Source organism: Rhynchophorus ferrugineus, unplaced genomic scaffold, assembly GCF_030347505.1.
Source record: "Rhynchophorus ferrugineus isolate W39M unplaced genomic scaffold, kcgeb_rfMv2 rfM11, whole genome shotgun sequence".
In the NCBI taxonomy this organism is placed as follows: domain Eukaryota; kingdom Metazoa; phylum Arthropoda; class Insecta; order Coleoptera; family Curculionidae; genus Rhynchophorus; species Rhynchophorus ferrugineus.
Window position 1 is genome coordinate 25,529,426 of NW_027472590.1, and position 25,678 is coordinate 25,555,103.

At 31.5% G+C, this 25,678-nt stretch overlaps 1 long non-coding RNA gene across 1 annotated transcript in view; it reads right to left on the bottom strand.

Moving 5' to 3' along the window:
• Positions 1-25,678, bottom strand: part of LOC143204891 (uncharacterized) — a 301,831-nt gene that overhangs the window by 102,945 nt on the left and 173,208 nt on the right. The window contains exon 3 of the long non-coding RNA XR_013007696.1: positions 23,304-23,371. This is a non-coding gene — a long non-coding RNA (uncharacterized LOC143204891). The remainder of the gene's footprint in view (positions 1-23,303; positions 23,372-25,678) is intronic.

Genomic DNA, 25,678 nt, shown 5'->3' on the forward strand with positions numbered 1-25,678 from the left:
CCACAACAAATAGTCCGTAGCCTCAGTTGGTGTCAAATTCTCCAGGTATTCTTGAATGCCTTGGTTTTGTTTATTTTGAATTAGTTCTTTAAGCTCTTTTATTGCCCTATTAAATTTTCTTTTATTCTCTTCAGTCCTTAGCTGTTGCCAATTCCGTCGATTCATGTAAATAATATAAAAATAACGAAAGATCATATTTACTTGCATTTGTTGCTTTGAACTTGTTATTAGAGTTCTGAAAATAATCTTACGTGTGATGCTTTTGTTATAATTCAGAGGTATAGTAATTTAAATTTATCATTAATTTATTGATTACTGAAATTATGTGGAAAATAGATGTCTTTAAATGCAATTTAATTGTCTACTAACCAAAGGCTGTTAGTTTACCCTATTTTGAGAGAAACATGATAAACTCAATGCATCGTCGTCGAATTTAGACCACTGGGCCACCGCTGATATTAATCATTATATCACAGAATTTTATCGAACCAAATACTGATGATATGGAATGAAATCGCAATAATATATTTCAAATAAAGTCTAAATTTCGAAATACACATTCGTGTGTTTTTAAAATATGTCGCAACTTAGTTATCGGCAAGAATTAGCAGGGACAGATGTTTCAATCAGGATCGGTTTGAATAACAAACTGAAATGATTCAGTCTCTGCATTAAAGCGTCATTGAAACCGTTCATTATGAAGAAAAAAATGGCAATCAAGACAATTAACGGCTTGAACTGCAAGTGATTCACATCCGGTCGGTTAGGAAACGCCAGGCGACGAATGTCAAAAGTCAAAGCGGCGTCGTCTTGACCGTCGGTGATGAATGAAGCGAGCCGTTGGCCAAGTTCGTCGTAGCATCTGCCACGGGTCACTCGATCGTTAACTGGGTGCTGGTAGAGTTCATTCAAGATTTTACTCGTTTAGCGGACTACTCGGGGAGTGTTATGGCTACGTTTTTAATTGTAAACAGGAACAAATGATGTTGACTAGTTCGATATTTGCGGTTATGACTTCAGGTCTTTTTTTATAGCGTTGTTGGAATCTAGTAATCATTTGTCGCCACTAAATTATGTTGTTTCTCTTGTTGTTGTTATTTTATTTAGTCCTTAGAGGCCATGTGGACATATAATAAAAATATTAGGTGGTGGATGTATTTTATCAGCGATATGTACTGTTTTTTATAATAGTTACGTCAGACATTAGATGTGCTTAGTAAAACCTTAATTTACAAATTATTTTATTACTACTCTACTTGCATTAATATACTAGAAAGGCGACTTCAAGTTTAATACTTCAGTATGTATTTCCCAAATTAAAATAGAACTAAATTACTAAGTTGAGAATAATCTTATACACTATACAAGTTTCTGGTATGGTAAAATTCGCTTCAATCACCTGATGTTCAATCAACGTGTTGTTCAGTAGCTTTACTGCTTACATGTTGCTGTGATTCAACAATCTTATTTCATATTTTAAGATGAAATTGTGCAGATATTCGTTGGTTATATAGCGATAATCACTGGTAATGAATGATAGAAAATTCTTTTGGCTGCGCTAGACTACTAGTTAGTTTGTATTAGTATAACCCCATGTTTGCACCCCATAGGTCCAAATTGGTTTAATCAATGACTGTTAAACCAATCCCTTTGATTTTAGATCAAGTTGAGAGTATCTTTCCGTCCGATTAACCAGTAGAGTTCTTTGACTTTGAGTTTAATCTGCTCTGCTCTTTCTCTAAGATGATGTTTCCAATTTAATCTACCATCGAGATCAATGCCGCTGATTCTTTTTGAGGAATTGGGCATCCATTAAGTGATATAAACGGGTCTTTATCATTTTGTCGCAGCACAAAATTAGCAGACAGATTTGCAGCTATTAGGCTGTGTTTTCCAGTTTCTAGTCCATTTGTAGATCTTGTTGACTGTTAGTTTTACTTTTTCTACAGTTTATATATATATATATATATATATATATATTTAGTTTATTTATATATATATATATATATATATATATATATATAATCTGCAATTTTGTGGTGCTATAATTTGCATTAACATTGCCTTCCAACATCTTTACACTTAACTTACGAAGTACAATATATTGTTATTTACATTCAGACTATAAACAAATCATAAAATCATATATATTACATATATCTGTGGGCATTGTTTTCAAGGTCATGGCTAAGGCGGCAAATACAGCACGTTAAAAATGAGTCGAGTGAAACTAATATGTCCGAAAATAATAACTGAAAGTGAACGACTGAAACAGTCGGTAGTAAAAAGTAGACAATTACTAAACAGTCGATAGTTCCCAAGGCTAATTTTGTTGGAGTTGATATGTTTAAGTTGAACATCGAAAAAAGCCTCATCAGTTTTCTTATGTAAAAGAGAGTTAAATGTTTTTCCATGAAGCTACATTTAACCAGCTGTTGTTCTATATAGATATAAAGATATTCATGAAAACTGTTAAATGGTAGTAAACTTGCGTAACTTGCATGAACATATTATATCAAACAAAGGTACCAAAATTGATCCATGTAGTAAAATATAAAAAGATAAAAGAGGTATAATAGGTCAATTGAAAAGTCCCCGGCCTGACACATAGATGGAGCTACTGGAATTAAATCCATATGTTTTTTAGTTTGCCTTAACCCTCAAAAGATGCGTGTATAAATTTAATGATTCAATAGCTGTTAAACAAAAATTCACAAACTAATGATTCAATAGCTGTTAGTTTGTGAATTATAGCATTTTGAGTGAAACAACTTTTGTTATTGTGAAAAAAATGGAACAAATGGAATTTCGCGTGTTGCTAAAATAATGCTTTTTGAAGGAAAAAAATACGGTTGAAGCAAAAACTTGGCTTGATGCCGAGTTTCCGCCACTGCCACAGGAAAATCAAACATTATACATTACAGTGATATGCTAAGTTTAGACGTGGTGAAACGAGCAAGACGGTGGATGCAGTGGACGCCCAAAAGAGGTTGTTACCGACAAAAACATTTAAAAAATCCACAAAATGGTTTTGAATGACCATAAATTGAAACTGAGTGAAATAGCAGACAAAGATATTAACTGAACGTGTACATCATATCATTCACGAAAACTTGGGTATAAGAAAACTCTGTGCAAAGTGCGTATCGCGGGAGCTTACTTTTGACCAAAAACAACGACAGTTGATTTTATGATTCGGAGCAGTGTTTGAAGATGATCAAGCCCGGCTTTTGCGATTTTGATATGTGACAAGTGATGAAACATGGCTTCATCATTTCACTCCGAAGCCCAATCGATAGACATCCGAGTGGACTGCAGACGATGAACCCGCCCCAAAGCGTGGGAAAACGCAGTTGTCGGCTGGCATGTTTATGGCGTCTCTATTTTGAGATGCGCATGGAATAATTTCCATTGACTATATTGAAAAAGGAAGGATCTTCAACAGCGACTATTACACAACGTTATTGAACCGTTTGAAGGACGAAATCACTGAAAAATGGCAACAATCCATGAATTGGGCTTCGAATTGCTTCCTCATCCACTGTATTCTCCAGATCTGGCCCCCAGCGACCATTTCATGTTCTCAGATATCAAAAGAGTGCTCACTGGGAAGACATTTTCGTCGACTGAAGAGGTGATCGCTGACACTGAGACAAAGGTATTTTGAAGCAAAGGACAAACTGTACTACAAAAACGGTATCGAAATATATACATAAGGCATTATCGAAAACTAATCACATTGAGCATTTTTTCTCAATAAATACCTTTTTAAAGTAAAAAAATCGATGAAAATATATGCAAGTACCTAATATATTAAACATCTACAAATACCCTAGAACAGATGTCCGAAGAAGCCAAAGTTTCGGAAAAGATGAGGACGATTTTATTTAACTAATATTTCCGTTGGGATTGTGTTAATGATAGGGCCTCGGGGAAAGAATAAGGTGTTTAAAATTTAATCTACAAGTTTAACTACCATTTGTTTTCGGGGCATCATCAGTCACTGCGGCCGACTAAGTCGATTCACGTCAGGGCCGTTCACCTGGCTAGATATATTTCTTAAATATGTAAATGGGGCCCCTGTTAATTGTAGGATATAGATGTTACGTGGTGATTTACACAGTCGGTATCGATATGCAGTGGCGTAACATTTATCTTAAATAATAAAAAAGTATATATTTTTTAAATATTTTATATAGACATCCTTAGTACAATCTTAATTTATTACCATTCTTCTGTTGCAATTGCATCAATAGACAAGCAATTAGTGATTGAATATTAATCATGTTTGAAGAAGAAAACGACATTTTTAAATTACCTACTTGGTTAGTTTTTTTTTAATTAAAAAGTATGACAATTTTATTGAAGAATGTTGATGAACAATTTTGTTATAATAGTTTGTTATGTTAATACATTTGTTAAGAATTTGGCTAATATGAGAGACCTTAACTATAAACTTATCGTAGCTAATAGGATAAACGAGTTCAAAGCACATGAATGTCTTGAACTGTCTTCTTGCCCAAACATTTTGACTCATTTTCCTGAAAATTTTAGGTAATGTGACTGAAGATCAAGTAGAAATGGTTTTTTCAGAAAATAAAAAGGATGCAGGGACAATACAAAGTAAAATGGAATATCATGATGCAGCATTATTCGATTCATTACATCGGAGAATATCTAGTTAAGAATCTGTAGACGGAAGAGGAAGGATATACAAAACTGTGTACATAATATTCTAATTCTAGTAATTTAATATTAATACAAGTAACATTTCTATTTTAATTTCATTCAGATTGAGATTTTAATTTCATTTCAGAACTAAGATTTTTAGTTTTTATATACCAAAATGTATTTCATCAATTATGATCAATAATATATTATGAACTATTTGTGGGTAGAAAAAACGAACATCAAAATTAAGTTAAATGTAAAATACATTATCGTATTATTTGCGTGTAGGATTCACAATAATAGCAAGATTCAATCATAAATAAGTTAAGAAAGACTAACATTACTCATTGACTAAATTGGAGTCGATACTTGAGATGCACGTTGTCTTTGGTACATCTTAACTATTTTGAAAACGTAAAATTTCTCATGTGGCATTGTTGGGATGAAAATAACAATTTCATATGCAACAAAATAGTTGCAGATCCACCGTATTCTCCAGTTGTGTGACCAGCTGATTGAAACTTGCAAGGAACTTGCATTAAATTGGTACTTATTGTCAGAGCTCAGCCTTATATTGAGAGTAATTATAATCTGTCTGTATATCTACAAAAAAGGAATTAATGTATATTCCACCTAGAACAATAATAGATCGAATAAAGTTTTAACAATAATTATCTCTTGAATGACGTTTTCAATATTTCAAAACTAATACTGTAAAAGAGCCCCTTGTTTATCTACGGTACTGACCTAGAAAACCACCACAATGATTCAATAGAGTGGAAGTCTGTTTCTCCCTCTCTCTATCTCTGTGTGTATTTATACCCGCATTATGCTTGGGGTGTAAAACTTAAAACCAGACATATTTGCTCTTGTTTAGGGTGGTATGGGGATTATTGCCCCTAAATAAACGATTTCATAAATCATATTTAAAACCTATTGTATCGTCGACATTTACAATAACTAACCCCAATCGCTAGTTAACGAATTATTTAAGTTTTGTCTCAACGGATGAGAAATCCCCACAGTGCTTGACATAGTTTTGCCAGCGAAGATTGATATTGATTGAGCTGTTATGCTTAGTGCCCAAACAATACTGACATGAAAACGAAACAGTTAGTAAGCAACAGAAAATATCGAGACTGCGATTTTTAAAGGTCAACTTTACACTGAATTTAGAAAGGTTTTGATGGAAATAATTAATATCATTTTATTCATGGTTGGTTGTACAAAATATGTATAAAGATTACTTCCGTTCAATTACAAAATTTCAGTTAAATTTTCTATTGAGTGATGCTCAATTCTTTGAAAATGCCTCGGTATCTCGATGGTGGGCCAAATTGGTAACATCACGTTAGTAATAAACTGAGCAGATCAGGCTAATTTTGAACTGACTTAGACTCTCATTGACTTAAGAACAAAGACATTAAAGGCTTACTTGGAGCTTTATATGGTCAATATATGGCAACTGGTAATCCAACGAGGTCAAAACAAAGCTCTTTGATTAATTACCAATGCTTATCTACATAATCACAAAGAAAATCTACGCTGATCTCATAACAATATAGATATTTGTTTCCAAAATTATGCTCAAAGTTTATTACTGGAGGAGACCCTTAAACACGCTGTTAAAAAAACAAGCAGCTTGGGGTTCACGATTAATAACACCTAGAAAAGGAAACGAATTGCTCGCAGCGATACATATTACTAATTCTAATTGCGAAATACCACACATAATATATGCAGATAACTACATAGTCAACGAGGAACTCTACGATGATCTGGAAATTAAATTGATGAAAGTTACCCAAGATTTCACTGTAAAACATCAAAGAAATTTGCTAAATCGCAGGAAACCAATACATATTGAATAATACGCAGGTAATCAGTAGATTGAAGCGGTCCAAACTACATGCACTTGTCAAGTGTTACTCTTAACTTAAGCTCAAGGTAGCTTCATCTCCCATTGTCAGTGAACTGATGTAAATTTAAGTACAATATAGTAGTAGTAATTAATTAATTTATAAATTACTATTGTATTAAGCTTATCTAATTAAATTAGGAAGCTAATTCAGAAATTATCATGATTCCAATTCATGGAAAATCATCAAATGAAGTAAAACCTTTAGACTTATCTCACTGTTACCAGTAATATCTAAAGAAAAACTAGTGTTGAAAACCATAAAACCAATTATTGAGAGAAAATACCTAATACCTATATTAAAACAATAATCAACACAACTAAGTTATTTATTTTTCACAATGTTTTGGAAGTGTATAAATATATATTAGTGTAAATTCTCGGTCTCTGGAGAAATAATGTTTATATATGTCACTGCTGTATTTTTTATTATACGCACGTCACTACACAACGCTACACAACATCAGATGGTTTGATTTTTGTGAGTATGTGTGGTGGTATCCAAAAGTTGCAATACTTCAATATTCTCATGAGAATAGGGTGTCTTTCCTCATACCCCCTTGCATGCCTTCTCACGCTTGTGCTTGAGCTTGTGTCCAATTATTTAATTATCACTTGCCTGTTGTAATTTTCGTGTGACTTCTTCACTATTGTCTCCGACTATTATAATCGCAGTATCATCAGCAAAGGTAGTCATCGTAATATACTCCATTTGTAGTATATTATAAGTGTACAGTAGATAAAGCATTAGCTCCAATACACTTCGTTGTGTTATACCTGCTTTGGTTTCTTTTATTATAGAGTAAGCTTCTTCTTGTTTAACTCTAAACATTCTGGCCATAATGTACGATTTTAGTAGTTCGGTGTGCTAATTTAGTAACATTTTCTGTAGTTTATGAACAAGGTCTTCATGCCAAACCCTATCGAAGGTTTGTGCTGCATCTAAAATATGACTAAGCATGCTTTTTTACTTTCGTAGTTTTTTTCAATAACATCTGTTATTTTGTGGGTCTGGTCAATTATTGAGTGCTTATTAATAAACCCAAACTGGTGCGTTGGTATTAGGTTTTTTCTCTCTATGATTGGTTTTATCCTATTCATCAGGAGTTTTTCAAAAACCTTAGATATTACTGAAAGCAGTGATATAGGCCTATAGGCTTTTATTTCGTTTGGCAATTTTCCAGGTTTTAGGATCATTACAATTTCCGCCATCTTCCAAAGGCATTGGATGGTCAACTTAGATGTGTCGAAAAAAGCGTCTCTGTCTCTTCCCTCTTTATTATTTCATTTATTTAATACTTCCGTATAACCTTGACTTAACCTGATATCCTGTCCATCCTCCCGCCGACCACATGTATTCTAACATCGAAATAAACAATTCATTTAAAATATTCAATCAGTGTTTTCAGTTTCTCTTGTCGTGCAAATTGCTCCCACAAAAATAATAGCGAATATTCGAACAAACAAACAAGTAAATGCATATAAGTAACCAACAAACATTCGTACACTATTAACATCATTCATGGTCTCCATGCGGTACTCTGGGCATGACGGCGCCAATATAGACAATGGAAAATGCACAAAACGACTTTCGAAACCGGGTATAACCGGTAAGATCGATTGCATCAATCGTATCAATACAGTGTTTTCAGTACGGATTCCTAATGGAAATACTTAACAATTGATAATATAAATAAATAAGTACGAAACAACATCCGCTGTTTTCACGACCTGAAAAAGAGACCGTGTAATTGCAAGGCAACAAAATTATATTTGAGACAATTAGATAGACGTTCTGGTGAGTCAGAGATGTCGTTGGAGCTCATTGAAGAAGCACGTCAACAGTAATTTAATTTATAATTGACCTGTAGGGCAACAACGGTCCACATCGTACACCTACGCGCACCAAACCAACTTATGAAACGAAATGTCAACAAGTTAAATGGAAAATTGTCTCTGTTGATTCGGTCTGTTGTTATTTTTTCTCGTTAGAAAATTGCGCAATAATTGTCCATGTGAAACGGGTTCTAATATTGTCATCGCTCCGGTTTATAGTTAATAGTTTAAAATAGTTGATGTTACACTGGTTAGAAGGTTTAGAAGACCCTTGTATGTTTATGTCCTTAAAATTTTGAAAAACATTGATGGATTGACTTTACTTTTTTAAATAAATTTAAATAATAATTGCATTTTGACACAAGAATAGTTCTAAGTATCGTTCACGCCGACATTTTTAATGAAACAGATAATTTTAAGTATATTAGGCTGACTTAATTTGATAATTCTTGAATAAACAATTAAGTTACAAAATATAGAGATATGTTTCAAAATCAGGCCCAAAGCTTATGGGAGGGGACCCTCAATAACACCCAAAAAGGAAACGAATTACTCACAGCAATTGATATTACAGATTGTACTTATCATTCAGGCCCCGAACCAACTTACTGGCCCACCGACAGTAACGAAGTGTCAAATTAAATAAAAATCGAGTGCTTGTGTGAAGTATCATCTAATCTCATTCCAGTATTGTTAACATTAGGCCAATTTGATCAGGACACAATCCTGAAATAAAAACAAAGAAGCCTAATCTTACTAAGAAATTTGCTAAGCGTAAGACATTTAGATTCACAAAGAAGTAACAAATCGATTCAAACATAAGACTCAAACGTATAGGCGATCTTGAGCAATAAACCCGTAATTTAAGAGAACTACTTCAAAAAAAGCTACCCTAACATCAACAGAGAAATCAGAATATGAGATATATCACCCCATTGAAATTAGCGAGTTGATAAAAGAAAGACGAAAAGCTCGAAGAATATAGCACATAATCAGAAATATTGTAGCCAAAATAATATTTAGTTTGTGGAGACGTCTCTTCTTCTTATCGCCAACTGGCCACAGAATAAGATTGACCAAAAACGATCAAGGGCACGCAGAAAATTAGAAAATAGGCAAAAGATTCATTCATCTTTCAACGTCCAAGCATTTTACATTCAATCAACAATCATCCATTCAATCATCAAACATTCATACATTTTCATTAGTTAATTAGTTGTATAATAGTTAGTGTTATTAATAAAGTGTTAAGGGAAATCTAGTTTCATTCAATAAATTACACGAAGACCTTCATAAATTGAATTAGTAATCAGCCAAATCAAAACTTTAAAGAATATAAACAGAGTTGCTTCGAAAAATATAAGTAAGTAAAATGAATTAAACCCGGAAGCAGACAAATATTACTCGCTATCGAAAGCAACTCGGATGTGTAAACGACACATTATTAGAGGACAGTCGACATGAATGGACCACGCTGAAAAAGCTGAATTATTCGCAGAACATTTAGCTTACAATAGATACAAATCCTGTTTATCAGCCAGATGTAGCTGTAAATCCGATATATCCAATGGAAATTGTCACAGGAATCGACAACAACCTCAATACCAAAAAAGCTAATTGAATTTTGGACTGGAATAATGTAAAAAAGCTAATGATATTTCACCTGGGTTAATGAAAGAGCTACGACAAACATCACATTAACATACATATTCAATAACTGTTTGATACTGAAATGTAACAGCAACAGCGGTTTGTTGAAAAGGCATTTAAATAATAGAAATACTGCCCTACAATATTCCTGGATATCTCGCAAGCTCTTGACTGGGTATTTAAGATTCATCTTGAAAATGAGCAAATTTCTACCGCAGAATCACTGCCAACTGCTGGAATCATATATTTTCGAAAGAAGAGTTAGAGTCTCACATGCAAGGACGTTATCAATACTTAAAACTATTTCAGCTGGAGTTCCCCATGGTAGTATTTTAGGGCCACCCCGATATCTGCTGTACCTTACTTATATCACAATAACAAAGTAACCAGTAATTGGAACAATTAGATTAATTAAATCTGCAGAAAAATTAGTAGCCAACAATATCTACAAATGGACTAGAGACTGAAAAATACCCTTAATGACTCCAAATCTGTCCATGTTAACTTTGTGTTGCAGCGAAACGACAAAAACCTAATTATATCATTTGAGGGATATCCAATTCCTCAAGCAGAATCAGGTAAATACTGTCGCATACATCTCGGTGATAAGTTAAATTCGAAACATTATATTAGACAAAAAAGCAGAGCGGATTAGACTCAAAGCCAAGCAACAGTACCGTTTAGTTGGAAAATACATTCAACTTGATATTAAATCAAAGGTTTATCAGTCAATCATAAAACCATTTTGGACTTATAAGACGCAAATATGGGGTTGCATGAAGATATCAAATGAAAAATGAAAAGTTCTACGTTTAATTACCAATGTTTACCGTTACGTAACCAACGAAGAGCTGCCCCATGACCTTGGAATCAAATGGATATACAGATGCATAAGATTCCAGTTTAAGCTATCGGATGACACGCAGGAATTCAGAAGATTTAAGTGAACCAAACCACTCGAACTTGTATAGTATATAAGCGTATTCTTAATTTTTAACAACGTTTAGTTACTAATTTGTAAATTAAGATTGTACTAAGCATATCTAATGTAAGATATATATATATATATATATATATATATATATATATATAAACAATTCTAAAAAACTAATAGATTAAAATATAATTTCTATGCTCAGTAACTCATGGATGCTGAAAACTTAATAAGTATTAATGATATGTATTTGTTATTAATGTCAAATAATATCATAGTGTTGACTGGGGATGGACATTATGGGACGAAAATCGATAGTAATTCTCATAACATCTTGTCTCTCATACAAGAACTCCCTCGTCAAATGGCCCTCGATATTTCAATCTCTCAAGACTGTATTCGAATTGGGTGCATTTGAGAAATTCGATTTCAATTAATAAGGAATTGAACAAATTGGCAACCGTTTAAATAATATAACAATAAATAAAAAATAAGTCACATAATAATTACATAGACTTATATGCTGAGTAAGTTATGGAAACTTCTCCTTAATTACATGCAATATATTCAGATGTTCCCCAAGTTAGTGTAGGGTCCGGCATTCTAACTCTATATACAGCTAATCTACAGACCACAAAATAATTATGTGGTAATTGTGCAAATAATGCGGCAGTCTTAGGATCACACGAAGTTCCAATTTTAATTTGTATAAATATTTATGGCATCTTAAGTAGAAAGTTGCTTTTTAATGAAGATAAGATAACCCATTACCGTCTGAAACTTTGAAAAGTTGATGTATCGATCTCAGAAGAAAGAAATTGAAGAGAAATTCGTCCCAAATTTAAGAGGCTATAACTTAAAACTATACCTTATAACTGAAATATTAACTTACAACTAAATATAGTAGCTAAATAACTCAAATTTTGGAAGCTGTAGTATCATCCGTGATGATTAATGGGCTTAATGATGATGACTGTGGTTCAGAGCTCACGTTAAGCACTGAATCCAGTCCAGATAAATTCTAGTTGGTAAAAAGGAGACCACAAAATATAACAAAACTATTTACTGTACTTCCGAGCTGTCAATTTACTAAAAACTCACTCAAAACCCCTCTAGATGTGAACAAATTATCTATACTAAAACTCCACAAAAACCTATCAAACTAAATTTTTAACATATTTAGCAAAAAGAAACAAGATTTTTTCCTCAGAATCTGGCATATATGAAGAAGTCATAATCACTTAAAACGGTACATTTACAATTTATAATTTAAGGTACCTGGAAATGGTGTAATAAGCATAATAGCTTTCCTTAGAACACACTGTTGATATAACACGTAGTAATGGAGCCATAGGTTAATACCCAAATAAATTGTAATACATTTTAAATAGTTTGTTATGTCGTGTTCTTATTGTAACATGTGCAAACTAATCGAAAAATTCAGAACTTTTATTGCCGGTTTTGTCATTTTGTTGAAAGATTTCTGTGTAATGAGAATATTTTACAGCCAAGTTTTAAGGTACCTCCCTTGGTTCAAAAGGAACTTGCAATAAAAGCCTTTGAATCAAAAGGATAGTAATCCGATTATTTATTTAAACATAATTTATTCTATAGGCACCTGAGCGTATAAAAGTTATTTGGTGGTTTGATGGTTGTCATTAAACAAGTTCCAAGGTCGAAAACAATCTTTTGTCTGACTTCATGCCTATCGTGTTAGTATTGTTGGCTTCTGTTCGTTCCATTAATAGTATGTATATTATTAATAGTATTTATTACACTGTAAATAAAGTGGAGATTTTATATTGATCTAGGGAAATTCGTACGATTGAAAGAAATTTTTACTAAACCTGGACTTGAAGTTACATACTGTACTTAAAAATATTTGAAATAAATAAATATATTAATGTGAAAATAAACATTTTACAATAGGGCTTAGTAAGGGACACGCATGTGCTATATGCTAATGTTATTATATAGTATTGAAATATAATTAGATTACCCGTTTGGATTTCGAAATCATCACTTGACAATCGACCAAGTGTATATAGCGATACAGTAATACCGGTAGTTGAAAAGGTATTCAAAGAAAAGAAATACTGCTCTGCTATGACTATTCCTGGACGCCGCACAAGCTCTTGATCGGGTATGATATTTGGGATTCATCTGCAAAATGAGCAAATAGCTACCGCAGAATTACTGCCAACTGTTGAAATCTTATATTTTCAAAAGATGGTTTAGGTCTCGCATGCAGGAGCTTTTTCAACACTTAGACCTATTTTAGCTGGAGTTCCCCAGGATAGGGTCTTAGGATCTCTCCGACATCTGCCTTACACTGCTGATATCCCAACAACAAAAGAAACAATATAGTGTGGCATACATGGTTGCCGGAGTTAAGGAAACGTCTCCTTAATTACATTCAATATTTTCAGAAATTCCCCAAGTTAGCGTACTAGGTCAGACATTTTAACTTCTATATACAGCCGATCTACAGACCACAAAATAATTTTGTAGTAAAATATGCAAATAATACGGTAGTCTTAGCATCATATGAAGTTCCAAAAATGTGGTTCAAGTCATTTGTGGTGTATTTTTAATTTCCATAAATATGTATGGTCTCTTAACAAAAGACATGCTTTTTAACGAAGAGAAGATAACCCATTAATGTCGGAAACTTTGTGAATGTGAAAAGTTTCGAAATAATACTCATTGTGCAAAGTTGATGTGTCGATCTCAGAAGAAAGAAATTGAAGGGAAATTCGTCTCAAAATTAACATGCTATAACTCAAAACTGTACCTTTAACTGTTAACTTACAACTAAATATAGCAGCTGAATAACTCAAAATTGAGAAGCTACAGTTTAATCCGTGAAAATCTCAATTTTCCATCGCAAAGACTCTTTCATAATATCCAATGTATCGTGGGTTCGAATCCTGCTGAGGCAAATTCATATATATGTAATTACCCAAAAGGGATGATCTTTAAGTTGGTCACTCGCCAGTTGATGGGTTTAATGCCGAAGACGTTGGTTCAGAGCTCAAGCTAAGCAGCATCAGATATCGAGGGCCTTTTAACGAGGGAGTTCTTGTATGAGAGACAAGATGTTAGGAGAATTACTGTCGATACTATATTTCCGATGAGATATGAAAGTCCATCATTTTCCTCGCATAATGTCCATCAACAATCAACACTGTGATATTATCAGTTCAGATAAATTCTATTTTGTAAAAAGGAGACTCGAAAATACAAGAAAATTATGTGCTCTACTTAAGAGCTGTCAATTTACCAAAAGCTCACTCAAAACCCCTCTAGATGTGAGCAAATTAACCATAATAAAACTCCACAAAAACTTATTAATCTAAATATTTAACATCTTTAGAAAAAAGTAACAAGATTTCTTTCTCAAAATATGGCATATATGTATAAATCACAAAATTAAAATCACTTAAAACGGTATATTCACAATCTATAATTGTATGTGCCTGGAAATGATGTAATAAGTATAATAGCTTTCCTTAAAACACACTGTTAATATAAGACGTAGTAATGGAACAAGAGGTTAATACACAAAAAAATTGTAATACATTTTAAATAGTTTGTTATATTGTGTTCTTATTGTAACATGTGCAAACTTATCGAAAAATTCAGAACTTTTATTGCCAGTTTTGTCATTTTGTTGAAAGATTTCTGTGTAATGAGAATATTTTACAGCCAAGTTTTAAGGTACCTCCTTTGGTTCAAAAGGAACTTGCAATAAAAGCCTTTGAATCAAAAGCATAGTAATCCGATTATTTATTTAAACATCATTTATTCTATAGGCACCTGAGCGTATAAAAGTTATTTGGTGGTTTGATGGTTGTCATTAAGCAAGTTCCAAGGTCGAAAACAATCTTTTGTCTGACTTCATGCCTATCGTGTTAGTACTGTTGGCTTCTGTTCGTTCCATCAATAGTATTTATTACACTGTAAATAAACTGGAAATTTTATATTGATCTAGGGAAATTCGTACGAATGAAAGAAATTTTTACTTAACTGGGACTTCAAGTTACATACTGTACTTAAAAATATTTAAAATAAATAAATATATTAATGTGAAAATAAACATTTTACAATAGGATTGGAAAGAGACACGCATGTGCTATATGTTGTTGCAATTGTAACTGTAAATGTCTGTAGGTAACAGTCTAAAATACAGTCAGTCCGCAAGTATTTATTTAACTATAACTTATACTATAACTATTACTTATTATATAGTATTGAAATATAATCACATATAATATAAATCATATATAATATACTTAATACAATCATAATTTACAAATTAATTTATCCCTGCTGTTCTGTTGTACTTGCACTAATACACAAGCAAGGTAAGTACAGTATTAATACATTAATATGTATTTCTCAAATTAAAAGTAACAATACACTTATTCATTAAACACGTTCGTTTGGTTTGGTTCGCTTCGAACTTCTTCGATTTCCTGCGTGATGTCCAGTAGCTGTATTGCTTCCACGTTGCTGTGATTTAGCGACCTTATTTCATGTTTTAGCAGGAAACCTTGGAACACTTCCTATCATCCATTTGATTTCGGGATAATCGTGCAGCTCTTCTGTGGTGACGTAGCGATAAACATTCGTAATTAATCGTAGCACTTTGTTTTGGGTACGTTGGATTATTAGTTGGTTTTATGTTTTAGTCCAACCTCATATTTGCACGCCATGGGTCCAAATTGGTTTTATGATTGACTGATAAACCAATCTATTTGATTTTAGGACAATTAGAAATGAGACTCTTCCGACTAAATAGTACAGTTGTTTGACTTTCAGTCAAACCTGCTCTACTTTTTCCTAACATGATGTTTCCAATTTACACAACAATTCATCGTAATGTAAAGCTAATATGAGCAGATTTGGAGCTATTAAGCTGTATTTTCCAGTCTCTAGTCCATTTGTACATCTTCCTGATTGCTACTCTTACCTTTTCTAGAACCTTACGCAGAGATATATATTTTTCCAGGATACCTGTGTCGTCGGCAATTGTTCCAAGTACTGTTTCTTTTGTAGTTGGGGTATCAGCAGTATAGATCAGACACATGAGTGGTCCCAAAACATTACTCTTTGGAAGAGCAGATAATATGAACACATTACGAGTACACAATATTTATTTATTAATGAAATATCGGGCCACAATTTAATTTTAAAATAACTACAATTATTCTCGGACTGTCTTAATAGGTTCCAGCGGAATATTGTCACATTCCAATGCCGAAAGTGCTTCTTTGGTGAACGGAGATAAACTTGGTGTTAATACACTACCCTGTGGTTCTCCAGCCGAAATAGTTTCAAGTGTTGAGAATGCCCATTCGTGCGGGACTCTAAATTTTGCTTAGAAAAGATATGATTCCAGCAGTCGACATTAATTCCAAGGTAACAATTAACTCAAGATTAATCCCACATGTTATACCCGGTCAAAAGCTTGTGAGACGTCCAGGAATATTACAGGGCAGAATTTATTTTCTTCGAATGCCTTTTTATCAACCACTCTTACTCTGTGTGCCTGGCCAACTGTCGTGTGATCATTTCGAAATCTAAATTGGAAATCTGATATTTCTATAAATGGTTTAATACGTTTTAACTGCAGTTTTTCAAACAATTTTCATATCTCAGGTAGCAGCGAAACAGGTCTGTAAGATCCAACTTGTTCTGCCGGTTTGTCAATTTTTTCAGCATAATTATTCGAACAACCTTAAGACATTCCGGAACATGCTTTAGTCTCAAACGGATATTGAATATGTTATTCATGTTTTTATATAGCATTTAAATATTATCAATAAAAATTAATTGAAGAAAAAATGCAAATTAAAATAGAAAATAACACATAAAAATATATTCTTTTAACTAATCGCTTTAGTTTTTAGCCAACAAGCGGTTTGTTTAACGTTTTACAAGCAACAACAAACACGATAATTACAGCGGGCCCAAAACATGGTAAAACATCATCAGTGAAAACGAATAGTGAGCAACACCCAAAGCTCACTGACACTGACCCACAAACATGATTGTGAGGAGACATAAAACTATTCTGGGAAAAGTGACTTAGTTTTGTTAAAGGTGAGTTAAACATCTGAGAATGTATTATACAGAGTGATAAAACGCGAACAGCTTCAGATTAAACTAAACCAAATATACTGGCTGATAAGGTGTAAATATAAATTATCATTAGATAACAAGGTTTTGCTATATCAATACTTAGGCCCATTTAGACATATGGTATTGAACTGTGGGGTACTACTAGCAAATCTAACTTAACTATCCATCAGAGGTTTTAGAATAAAGCTTTGCAAGTAATTGTCGATGCCCCATATTACGAGTCCAACAAACTGATTCAATGCTATATCCCCATAGAACCCATAACGAGTGTGATTCGGAGTTTTAGTGCATCTCAATGCACTCGCCAAACAGTTAATTTTTAGACACATAGAGTGATAATTAATAATATCTAGAATAACTTAGAATAGTTTTTAGAATGAATTAGAGTAGATTTTAAAATGAGTTAGAATAATATTTAGAATAAGATTTAGATTATAAGTTGTACAGTAGATTACTTACTGAAGTGATCTTCTACATGTCAGGATAGTTATATTATATAACTGAAATCATATAATAATAGTTATTGCCCACGGACATATTGTTATGTTGTAGGAGATTAATTTAAAAAATTTAAAAATTATTTATTAGAACAATGTGGGTTGGTGTAATGAATCATCGCTTACATTGTTTCCTACAAAAATCCGGTTTAAGTATGGAAAGAAGCAAAAGATCGAATATACGATCGGGACTGCGTGGTTCTTTTTGTCAAGCACAGGTGAGATTTCTTTATTAAGTATTCAGCTCCTCTCATTCATATCACTGGCCGGATTAGTGGGAATGATTATCCCGACATTCTCAATAAAGAAGATCGCTACCATGCTGATTTCCAGCAAAATACTGCCTTATTCGAAGATGACAAACATACAGACAAGCAGATTCAGTCTTGTCTTGAGGAACATCAGAATTCTTAAAGTAAATGATGGCTGAACTCCTTATTATTTATACATATTCTGTATATGTCAGGTTTTCATAATATTTGGTCCAACCCTTGTTTGTAATTATATCTACAAGTTGTAATATACATATATTGTTTGTGTTTTAATTTATATAATATTCGTATATTTTAGATTATGTCCTGTTAAGTGATATCTTTTCAAAAATTTAAATTTTTTAATTAAACTGTATATAAAACAAAAAGTAAAAAATTTCATCAATAATAATACAAAATGAGATATAAATATTAATGTTTTTAAGATATCAGAAGTATTATTTTTAAGTATTTAAGATATTTTAAGAATGCATTATATTATACAGATATAAAAATATATTATATACGTCCTATATTTTAGCCAAAAGCTATTAATTCCTCAATTTCCATTAAATTTTACATTTAAATTAGAAAATAAGGCAAACAATGGAAAAAGGGGTTTTTGTGGAAACTTCGAAACCCTTCAAATTCAGGTGCCAGAAGCTGATCCTATAGGTTGTAGAAGCTAATAATTCTACTTTAGAGTCGTAAACCGTAGTAATATCGTAATAAAGTTAAGTCGAAAATGAAAATGGTAGGATATTTACTGATTCCTTTTGATATGGTCCCTTAATTATTAAATTTTGTATAGATTTTAATAGGAAATACTGGTAAATATTCGATAAAAATATTCATATACAGTTACTTTGTATGTATATCATACACTTTATATACAGCAGATGAAAAAATAAATTACTAATAATCTATATGTTCTTAAAAAACTACTAAACAAATATATAATAAAAAACTTTGTTATCTAGAACCCCATGTTTGACTTTACAACAGTGATACATTCTGTTATATCTAGTATCTCAAATATTGTTGTTGTAATTGGAAAACAATATGTAATAATAAAATAAAAGAAAATAACTCACAGATCACACAGACAAGTTCCACATTATTTTTTTTTCAAAATTTGGACACTTCGAGACATTGTATTTTTTTGTCCAGCTATCTTTAAAGCTATCCTGTTAAAGTTTTCTATCCAAAGTAATAGTGAACTCACATCATCGAAATATCGAATGTATTGCTGACTGTTTAAGTTTATTAAGTGTGTATATTCGTTTTAAATCCCGACAGTATTTTTCTTTCTAATTTTATTCTAGTTATAAAGAAAATATGTAACCGCTTGGTTGTCCTATTCCTGCAAAATTCTTCGAAACATTCTGGTGTTTAACTTGTTTTGATAAATTTCATATCGCTGCTTAAGATTTATGTTTACTCTAATTGCAAATGCCAAAGCCAATAGATGGTCAGCCAGAAACTGATTGCGTCTACAATCAGTTACTTTGAAAAGTAATAATGGGAGACCCCTATTGCCAGTAAAATCGGTTAAAGACGTACATATTACATATTTTAAAGTCTCCTTTTACCAACTATGGGTTTATCTCGACGGGACCTACTGCTTAACGTGGGCTTCGAACCACGGTCCTCGGCATTATGCCTACGGACTGGCGAGTGACCAACTTTATAAATCATCCGGTCTTACCCAGCTTGGTTACTGGCGTGACTGAGATCATTTTCCTTGTCAGGTTTTACACTCTTGCCTAGAACATTCACAAATTTTAAACAATCACAAACATAAACAGTAGGAGGACCGTCCCATCGCCTTTACTACTGCGCCACCAAGCCGGCTAACGTGGATTTGAAGAAGGTTTTTAAACACACCTAAACAAATATTGTGATTGAGCCTATTAATGGCTTTTGTGGTAGTTGAAAAAGTTATTCGATTTTCATTTCGACTTTCATTTATATTGCAACCGTTTATGAAGGTTTGTGAAGTTCCCAGACCTATAGGATCAGGTGCTGGCACCTGGGTTAAAATTTGAAAAAGGGGTTTCGAGGTTTATGAGAAATCTATTTATATCTATTGTTCGCCTTATTTTCTAAATCAAGCTTGAAATTCAACGGGAGGATTTAAAATTTTAGCTTTCGCTAAAATTTAATCGTTTTCACAAACTTATTGATTAATCTTTAACTAATATTACTTACAGCGTTAAACAATGAACATTGTGAATGATATAATGAACATTCTGACATTCAAACATAATTACTTTTGTTATTTTCAAAACAATTTCGTGTTTTAATTTTACACTGCTTCTTATCGGGAAAAATAACGTTCAAGCGAAGCAATTGCTTGAAAAGTGTTATAAGGGCTCCATCAAGGTTGGTTTGCTGACTTCAACCGTGGTCGCAGAAACATCGATGGACAGTGGACGTCCAAATGAGGTGGTAACACCAGAAATTATCAAAAAATAATCAATAGAATCGTTTTGAGTGATCAAGCTGTGAAGTTGCGTACGTTAGCAAACATCGTAGATATATCAAAAGAACGTGTTGGTTCTATATTGCATGAGCATTTGACTATGACGAAGCTCTGTTCAAAGTGGGTCTCGCGATTGCTCACTCTTGATCAGAAACAAGAACATGTTGATTCTGAGCAATGTTTCGCTATATTTAAACCTTACAAACCAGAATTTTTGCCGCGATATGTGAGAATGGATAAAACATGGATCCGTCACTTAACTCCGGAATCAAAAGGATCGTCATCTGAGTGGACAGCGACTGGTGATAGGCCTATTCCGAGGCAAACGATAAGTCGTTCAAAAAAAGTGTTTTTGAATTGTTAGAGCAGCGCTGGAATGATGGTGTGGCTCTTAATGAAGATTAAACTGTTTTAATTATTTATTATTGGTGAAATTATTGACGAATAATGCCAATTTTTAACAAGAAACCGCGTTTTCTTTGTTACGCCCTGGACTTGTCAGTAATTATGAAAATAAATTGTTACATTTCGATATTAAATGAAACTTGAAAGTTGCAAAAAAAATATTAAACATTTGTTATTATTAAATACCAGTGATCGCTAAGTGGTTGAAATTCGTTTATTATTTATTTACTATTCATATTTTTCTTGTAATAAAATAGAGAGAAAAATTTAAATATGATATGTTACTAAAACTTGTACATGATTAACAATGTACACAATGAACAATACAGAACTTGTACAATAAAACAAACAATATTTTCAATATAAGATTAAATTATTGATTGGCCAACGGTTGATAAAAGTTTTAAAAAGTAAAATAGTATATACAAATATCTGCATATTTTATTGTATTAATTAATATATTTACTAAAATTCTTTGAATCGGGGCATCATCTATAAGCATACTTCAAGCATTATTCTTATGGAATATATGTTTGAAATTATTATTTGACTTTGAAATCTATACTAGAATGATAACAAACACTAATAAGCTCTTTATAATTACAATTTAGAAGAGTTCAATGTAAATACAATAAAACAGCTCCAAATTACAAACTGTTGGGGCTTTATAATTAATGGTTTTACCAAAACACGACATATTTAAAGAGAAGTATATCTGAAACTATTTTGAAACAATGAAATTAGCTCAGTAATAATATTAAATAATTTTTAAATATAACAATATTCAATACGTGTTAAATTTTCTAAAACTATAATTAATATTAATTAAAAATTAATTAATAAGGTTGTCAAAACGATTAAACTTTAGCGAAAGCATAAATCATTTTAATTTCAAATTCAATTTAAGATAAGGCAAGCAATTGAAAGAAATAGATTTTATATAAACCTGGAAATCCTTTCTTTGAAATTTTGAGAACCCAGGTGAAGGCACTTAATCCTATAGGTATGAGAACGTAGAAATTTTACTAACCTTGATCGGTTTTCAATGAAAACGAGTCGAAAAATCAACAAATCCAATAACTTTTTCAACTATAACAAAAGCTATTAATAGTCTTTCACAATATTTGTCATGAACAATACATAACTTACGAAAACGTACGAAAAAAAGCAAAAATTATTGACTGATGAACGATTGATATATTATTATATTAATTAAAATATTTACTAAAATTCTGTGAATCCGGACATCATATATAAGCATAGTTCAAGCATTGTTCTTATGAAATATATGAATAAAACAATTTTGAAATAACTACTTGACTTTAGAATATATGCTAGAATAATAGTTGGTATTTTAACTGGAGATCACTTAATGACCTTATTTTCTATATGCCATGTATACATAATATAAAAATGACAAATACTTATTACCCTCTGGGCAGATTGTGGAACTACTAAGACTAATAACAAAAAAAAATAATAACGGACACAAATTAGCACTTTATATTTACAATTTAGAAGGGTATGTTAAAATAATATATTTTTAATCATACAAATATATAAAGAAACTTTATTTTTAACTAAAACCTCATACCGATTAATATATCAATAATAAGATTACTTTTACCTTATTAATTGCATATATATAACAGGTCAATTGAAAAGTCCCCGGCCTGGTACATAGATGGCGCTACTAGAATTAAATCCATATATTTTTGTAGTTAGCCCTAAACCTCAAAAAATGCGTGTATAAATTTCAACCGCTGTCAGATCATTAGTTTGTGAATTATAGCATTTTGCATGAGGCAACTTTTGTTATTGTGAAAAAAATTGATAACAAGTAATTTCGCGTGTTGATAAAATATTGCTTTTTGAAGGGAAAAAAATACAGTTGAAACAAAAACGAGTTTCCGGATACTGCCCTAGGAAAATAAACCATCAATGATTGGTATGCTATGTTTAGACGTGGTGAAATGAGCACCAAAGACGGTGAACGCAGTGGACGCCCGAAAGAGGTTGTTACCTACGAAAACATTAAAAATATCAACAAAATGATTTTGAATGACCGTTTGCAGCGACTATATATGCTATGTAACGTTATTGGACCGTTTGAAGGACGCAATCTCCAAAATACGGCCGCATTGAAGAATAAATAGTGCTGCTTCACCGAGACAATGCACCGTGCCACGGTTTAATTGCTTCCTCGTCCACCGTATTCTCCAGATCTGGCCTCCACCGACTATATCATATTTTCAGATCCCAAAGAATGCTCGCTGAGAAGACATTTTCGTCGAATGACGGTATGATCGTCGAAACTGAGGCCTATTTTGAAGTAAAGGACAAATCGTACTACAGAAATGGTATCGAAAAGTTGCTATAATCAGTGTATCACCCTTGAAGAGAATTATGTTGAATAAAAAAAAATTGGCAAAAAATGTGTTTTATTATGGTGCGCCGGGGATTTTTCAATTTTTTTTTAACTAAGAAATATTATTTAATGATTCTTTACCTGTTGTTCTCGGCAATTTTGATATACCGCATAGTTGGAGCTGTTTCAATATCGTTCAAGCTAATTTCCTGTAAAAAATAATATTGTATTAGTAATTAATTAAGTAACTCCTTAATTAAAAAAGTATGAATAAAGATAAATTGAGGATGATCCGGGAATAATATTATATCCTTAAAATTTTACCATTTTTAGATTACTGATTGACTTACAGTGCCTTTTACCAATTTGGTCTAGGTATTCGCCGTGTTGACACCAATACTGTTTTCTAATATACTTCTTGATACCTGCTGCTTAAATACAATTCATCAGGACATTAAGTCGACTATGGTTCATGATAATTGAATATTTACATTTATATAGATTTTACACTTTATTTACATTTTTACTTGAATTTTAATTTTAGTGCTTTATACGCGTCTTTGTTTATATACATATATATACATATACATATATATATATATATATATATATATATATATATATATATATATATTCTATTGTATTACATTATTAATTACGTTTTGGTTTCAACAAGTATTTAAAATATAATAAGACCTAATAGTTTTCTTCCACCTTTATCACAGACCATTTGATTCTACATCAGATCAACGATATATATTTTTAAAGTTGTTTAAGGATATACTCATTTTCAGAATATAACAAAAATGTATTATAATATAAACAAGATTTGTTTTGAACGAGAGTTCAAACCAACTCAATGTATACAAACAAAAACTGTTAGAGCAATAATGATAATAATCAGCTTTGCAAAATTGTAAAGGTTGAAAGAATCTAGCTGCTCGATAATATTGATATAACTACAAATAATACATATAAAATACTTACAAGCTACATGTAATATGTGGTACAAAATATTTTTACGTTATTTTAATTACCTAAAATGTATTTAATATAAATAATGTATTAGAATTATGTACCAATTTTAATATTAATGCAAATCAAATAGTACATATTCAGCAAATATTTAGAAAATATACTATATTCTATGTAGTAATTAATTTATACATTAATATTGCAATTCACACGTTTATTTATAGTTTTTTACTAAAATAATAATAAATGTTTTAAACACTTCAAAAATAATCATTGGAAAATATTTTGTTTGTGACAAAAACATATAATTTCAATAGAATACATAACTATAACTTAATAACAATAAACTTAAACGAATAAAATTTAAAGTTGTGTATACCAGTTTCTACACAAACAAGAAAGGTAAGGATTATTCTTCAAACAGCATATACTGCCTAGAAAAACAACAAAATGAAATTAAACTAATATTATATGTAATATTTTGGCAACAATTAAATATTGAGACTTCTTGTAGTAATTAATATTATGCTTTAATATTGCAATTCACACATTTGGTAATAGTTTTTACTAAAGTAATAATAAATAGTTTCAATACCTTAGAAATAATCATTCGAGAACATTTTCTTTGTAACAATAATATGTAATTTCAATAAAATACGTCTTATTATCATTAATTGTTATTCCAAAGATGTAAGCAACTTCAAGCATTCGATATTCGTCAAAAGGTCACACAAGGATAAAAATAAACGATAGTTTAAAAACAATAAACTTAAACGAACGAAATTTAAACTTGTATATACCAGTTTCTACACAAACAAGAAATGTAAGAATTATTCTTCAAACAGCATATACTGCCTAGAAAAACAACAAAATTAAATTAAACTAATTTTATTTGTAATATTTTGGCAACAATTAAATATTGAGACTTTTTGTAGTGATTAATATATGCTTTAATGTTGTAATTCACACATTTGTTTATAGTTTTACTAAAGTAACAATAAATAGTTTCGATACCTTAGAAATAATCATTCGAGAACATTTTCTTTGTAACAATAATATGTAAACTCAATAAAATACGTCTTATTATCGTTAACTATTATTCCGAAAATGTAAGCAACTTCAAGCACTCGATATTAGTCAAAAGGTCACACAAGGATAAAAATAAACGATAGCTTAATAACAATAAACTTAAACGAATAAAATTTAAACTTATGTGTTATACCAGTTTCTACTACAAACAAGAAATGTAAGGATTATTCTTCAAACAGCATATACTGCCTAGAAAAACAACAAAATGAAATGAAAATTATATTAATTGTAACATTTTGCGAACAATTAAATATTGAGATTTTTTGTAGTAATTAATATATGCATTAATATTGCAATTCACATGTTTGTTTATAGTTTTTACTAAAGTAATAATAAATAGTTTCAATACCTTAGAATTAACCATTCGAAAACATTTTGCTTGTAACAATAATATGTAATCACAATAAAGTATGTCTTATTATCGTTAACTATTATTCCAAATATGTAAGCAA